Here is a 5827-nt window from a genome sequence, read left to right as displayed (position 1 = left end):
TGCTCCATGAGTTCCAAATAATAGAAACTTTAGTGAGGCATTCGTCAATCTCTTCCCACTTTTCTCAAGTTAGTCACAAAATACGGTCCCATAGCAAAAGACGACATAAAAAGATATATCATCCTCTTAATGGAAGTCTTGAATGGAAACCACAGAGGTGTTTACTACCAAAAATCTTGTTACCTAATCATATAAGAACCTCTTATCTTTTTCTTTTTCTTTTTTGATAATCAAAGAACCTCTTATCACTCATACAAAAGTTGCAAAAGAATCTCAAAATGAGTCCATTCAAGGTTCATTTTTTCAACAAAGAAAGCAATCTCCAAATAAGATACTAGTTTTGTAAATACTTTAAGCAAATAAAATCTTTGTTCAATTTCTCATGGCAGCATTCTCAACTACACCGTATACAACCTTTCCTTTCTTGACTTTTCAATTTGGATGGGCTTCCTCGACTGACGCAACTATTGTGTCTCCCAATCTTGCACCTTTCTTCCCCTTTAAAGCTTGTATGCACATCACCTTTGTTGCCCACAAGTTGTCCACAACTTTGAGAATGGTCCTCATTTGAATGAAAGACCTTTGTTGTTGTAGAATAGCAAAGAACAAACTGAGGCAAAATCTAGAGGAGATAAAACCAGTGTACCTTTAAATATTGATTTGGCAAAATGGATTAAACCTTGGTAAAAATAAAATGCCTTGTTTTACAATGAGGTATCAGATTATCAGGGGTTCTTTTATTCTTTCAAATAAAATGTAGGCACTCAATTTTTATAACATCCTTATAGCCTTCTAAGGGAGATGGCTAAAACAACTCTTCCTTTCAAGACAGAGTAGACATTTAGATACAGCTTAACATTTTTTAGACATGAGTAAGACTCAGCTCTCTTCTTGGTGTTGAGTAATATAAATAATGCAAGCACAAAGACTAGAACCTGAGCTAACCTGACTTTGAGCCTCAATACTCACATTCTCAATCTCACTAAAAATTTTAACATCAAGACTTGACACCCATTTCTGAGGTCAAGCTCATTTACACGCCAAATTCAAACAAAGTTCATTAAAACCTCACATTTATCTGGAAAAAAATCTATCAGCCTACTAATGTTAGTACCACTGAAAAAATTCTTAAGGTAAATTCACACAAATAATACTTTAACAACAAGCTCTTAGTGCTTCCCAAACATTAAATCAAGAACTACTACCAGGAAAAAGAAGAGCTTCACAACCTGTGAAGAAGCATTTGAATCAATTGCACTACATATATCATATCAATAAAAACCATATGAACTGGATGACTAAAATCAACATTAAAACAAACCAAAGTATCAAAAGGCACAATATAAGCAACTATGGGCCAAAGATTGAAGCATTATGGAAGCAGTAGAAGTAGAATCACATACCTTTAGACCATTTCGAAGCAAACCCAGAAGCCATCTTCGTACTTATATATTGTTCCCTGTGAATCTGACATTATATAACCATCAAAAGAATTCAATTAAATGAGGGCTCATCGAAAAGAAAAAAAAAATGACAGATTGACAATGACCCAAGTGACCAAACAACCATAAGAACAAATCCGAAGAGAATAAGGAGATGGGACACGCACTTCAAGTAGACTGAATTGAAACAAAGCAGACCCTTTTGCTGCACAAGAGTGAGAGAGCGGAAAATTCTTAGCTTGCTGACCTTGGAGATCTCATCGAGCTTGGGCCTGAATCGAGCAATCTAAGAGCTAAAGGAGAAGAGATGGACTGGAGACACAGAGCAGGTTCTCGGAGTTTTGATGCACAATGAAAAATGAAATTCGAAAGCTTTGGAGTTTTTACTTATGAGTTTGGGATAATTACAATTTACCCACCTGTGGTTTGACTCGATTTCTATGTGCCTACCCGTGGTTCAAAGTTTGACACTTTGCCCACTTGAGGTTCTCACCGTGAGTGTGCCGTAACCCACCTCTGTTAAAAAAGAAGGGTAAATAAGTCTTTTTACGCCCATTTTATATCTCTCTCCTCCCAAACAAGAAAAACAAAAAAAACGAAAGAAAAAAAGGATTAAAATATGGTATAAATTTCTCACCATTCACAAACACGAAGAACACACAAACATGAAGAACATGCGTCCAGAAAACTAATACATATCAAATCAAGCAATACCATCAAACATAAATCTATCAAAATACAACCCCAAAATATAGCACAACATTTGATCCCAAGAACTTAAGAAACAGACAATTACATAAAGCAAATGAAGAATAAAATTGAATTGGGGGTTGGGGAGATGGAGGGGTGATGACAAGGGAGAAAGGGAAGGGAAAGTTTGACATCTAGTGGCAAATTTTGAGAAGCCATCACCACTACTAATCCTAATGAGTTTTAAGAATTCTGCAAAGGGATTGTAGCCTGCTCTCCAATCATAAACTATTAAGCTTAAAATGCTTTCTGAAACTAAAAACATAGTGGCAAATTTGGCACTAAAGTTTGACATCTTAGTGGTAAATTTTGAGAAGCCACCACCACAACTAATCCTAATGATTTTTAAGGATTCTGCAAAGGGATAGTAGCCTGCTCTCCAATGATAAACTATTAAGCTTAAAATGCTTTCTGAAACTAAAAACATAGCCATTTCCATGGTGATCCCAAATAAGGACAACCAAGCAAGAAGTTGCAAACAAAAGCAAGATCTACATCATATTAGAGCAGCACCTTCCCACAATAACATAATTCATGACAGCTAAAAATTGAAGCAGAAAAAAAAAAGACATTCTGTTGAGTATGCTTCAAACAAAACAAAGATGGAGACTATTTCAAAGCAATATTGGGTCCTTTCTGCAAGAATTTAATGCAAAGTCAACCGTACAAGTCACGAGTTGCCGGTTAATGGAAACTGAGACAGTGCCTTAAAGAGGACACCTAGTTGTCTTCCTAACCAAACACAGCTCTGAGCACAAAAATTCCAATCCAACAGTAGATATAAATATAAATAGAAAAGACAAACAACTGATACAACAAACAAACATAATCCAGAACCAGAACAAACAGAATCCACCTGAAATTAATTAGGCTCAGTTTGGATGCCAAGAAAACCAGACAAAAATTGAAATTTTAAATTCTTTTAGGGATAATTACAATTTACCCACCTGTGGTTTGCCTCTAATTCTATGTGCCTACCCGTGGTTTCAATTTTGACACTTTGCCCACCTGAGGTTCTCACCGTGAGTGTGCCGTAACCCACCTCTGTTAAAAAAGAAGGGTAAATAAGTCTTTTTACGCCCATTTTATATCTCTCTCCTCCCAAACAAGAAAAACAAAAAAAACGAAAGAAAAAAAGGATTAAAATATGGTATAAATTTCTCACCATTCACAAACACAAAGAACACACAATCATGAAGAACTTGCGTCCAGAAAACTAATACATATCAAATCAAGCAATACCATCAAACATAAATCTATCAAAATACAACCCCAAAATATAGCACAACATTTGATCCCAAGAACTTAAGAACAAATGAATTCAAACCCAGGAACTTAAGAACAAACGAATTCAAATCAAGCATATATACAATCCCAGGAACTTAAGAACAAAAGGATTCAAACCCAGACATATATTTGAAACCCCAATTTCAAATCCAGACTTCTCAAACCCAGAAAAATTACACTCAAATCAACCACTCCATGGATCTCAATCCCAAGACCCACGGACCCAGGTCCACCCACAGCACCATGACCCCACGCGAGTTGTCAAGCTTGACGGCAGCTTCGTCTTTCACCAGAGGCCACTAGATCTCATCGGCGACACGGGCGAGGACGGCAACGACGTCATTGCCCTGGCGGAGACGGACAACTGTGAGATCGCCGGGGATCTTGATGAGGACCTCACATTCATCCTCGACGAGATTGTCTCCGCCAGGGATCTCACAGTCATCCTCTTGCCATTATCGGCGTCATCGCCATTCTCAACCTCAACGCTGTAGTGCTTGTCGATGAGGTTGAGAATGGCGCCGGCGATCCTGATGAGGACCTCTTCGATGGCCTTCAGCGGAGCCGTGGGTGAAGTTTGGTGGCCGATTGTGGGTTCCAAGAAGAGATCTTGGCCATTGTATATATGCTTGATTTGGACACTTTCCTTGTATCTTTTCACCAATACACACCAGATCACACTTTCCTTGTATATATGCTTGATTTGGACAACAGATCACACATAAAAAAAGAAAAAGGAAAAAGAAAAATGGGCCTTATGTGTTGTGAGAGTGTTTATTGTTATGTCTTTAGTCTTTAGTCTTTATTTTAGATTAGCTTGATTTGTTAGTCTTTAGTGTTTATTGCTTAGTCTTTAGTATTTATTGTTTTCTGATCTTTATTATTTTGGGTATATCCTTCATGTTCTTCATGTTCAAGATTTGAATGAGAGTGTTTTGATCCGTTTTGGGGTTTGTTTTTTACTTATTCTGTGTTAGAGTAACGGAAAGTAGAGAGGTGGGTTACGGCACACTCACGGTGAGAACCTCAAGTGGGCAAAGTGTCAAACTTTGAACCACGGGTAGGCACATAGAAATCGGGTCAAACCACAGGTGGGTAAATTGTAATTATCCCTATGAGTTTTGAGACTGAAAATTTCCACTAATGCGCCCAATTAATTCCTTCCTCAATTTTGAATTTGTTCTTCAAATTTTGATGGGTTAACAGACGTTAGAGTGGGTGAAGTTTATTTAGCTGATGTGGCATAAAAGTTTATGTAAGCAAAATTTAGTGTGGTGTATTAAATCTATTGGTTGGGACTACAAGGTCAGCAAGTTGACCTTGTAGTCCCGGACCACTCAATAATTTCCCAGCTAGAACTACCAGACCTTAAGTGATTCTTTCGCATGTCAACATTTAAATAAAAGGAAGATGGAGGAGTTGACAAAACCAAATGAATGTTGGGGTTTTTAAATGGAATTTCAAAGTATCTCAAATCATGGTGGTGATAAAAGACAAATTTTGAAATGAATTTTTTTTTATAGCCATTTTGGTTAGCATATCAAATATTAGAGCATTAAACTTGAATTAGGAAACATGCAATTAAACCACTAATCAAAGCCAATTTTGATTTCTGTACACGCATGGCCAAATTAAATGGAATTGGCTTCCCTAACTCACCGAAGTTTTGTGGAAAATATGCAAACTTGGGACTAGAAGGATTCCTTTTAGAAGTACAACTAAACAAGTAGTAAACATAAAAATGTAAAAAGAATACTTATATATATATATATATATTAAAAGAAATGTAAAAAGAATACTTTTATATATATATATATATATAAATGGGAGACTCTTTGTTCTTCAAAGTCGATTGGAGGAATGGGTTTTCGTGACTTACGTGTGTTCAATGATGCCATGTTGGGAAAGCAAGTATGGCGATTATTTCATGATAGGACCTCGCTGGTTTATAAGGTGTTTCGGGCTAAGTATTTTCCCTCGGGTAATATTTTTTATGCAGTACTCTCTATGGGATGCTCCTTTGCTTAGCGTAGCATTTTACAAGCTAGAGAAGGTGTTTTAAGGGGTGCTCGATGGAGGGTGGGGAATGGACGGGATATTAATATTTGGCGAGACCGCTGGCTGCCTTCTGAAGGTGGAGGTAGGATTATATCTCCACCAATGGATTTTTCTTTGAACATGGTACATGATTTGTTTCTGCCTGGTACCAATCTTTGGAACGAGGAGCTTCTTGAATTGAACTTCTATTTGTGGGAAGCTGAGGCCATAAAAAATATACATGTCAGCCAAATTGGAGCAGCTGATGTGTTGATATGGCCCCATACACCTGATGGTATATATTCAGTCCG

At 37.2% G+C, this 5827-nt stretch overlaps 1 long non-coding RNA gene across 1 annotated transcript; it reads right to left on the bottom strand.

The window, feature by feature from the left end:
* Positions 1-515: 515 nt before the first annotated feature.
* LOC112022290 (uncharacterized) lies at positions 516-1833 on the bottom strand. The gene is made up of 3 exons (XR_002883876.2): positions 1690-1833; positions 1404-1467; positions 516-622 (listed from the first exon to the last, which is right to left on the bottom strand). It is a non-coding gene; the product is annotated as an uncharacterized LOC112022290 (long non-coding RNA).
* Positions 1834-5827: the final 3994 nt, after the last annotated feature.

Source organism: Quercus suber, unplaced genomic scaffold (genome assembly GCF_002906115.3).
Source record: "Quercus suber isolate HL8 unplaced genomic scaffold, Cork oak 2.0 scaffold_5, whole genome shotgun sequence".
NCBI lineage: Eukaryota > Viridiplantae > Streptophyta > Magnoliopsida > Fagales > Fagaceae > Quercus > Quercus suber.
This window is presented reverse-complemented; position numbering and strand designations above follow the sequence as displayed.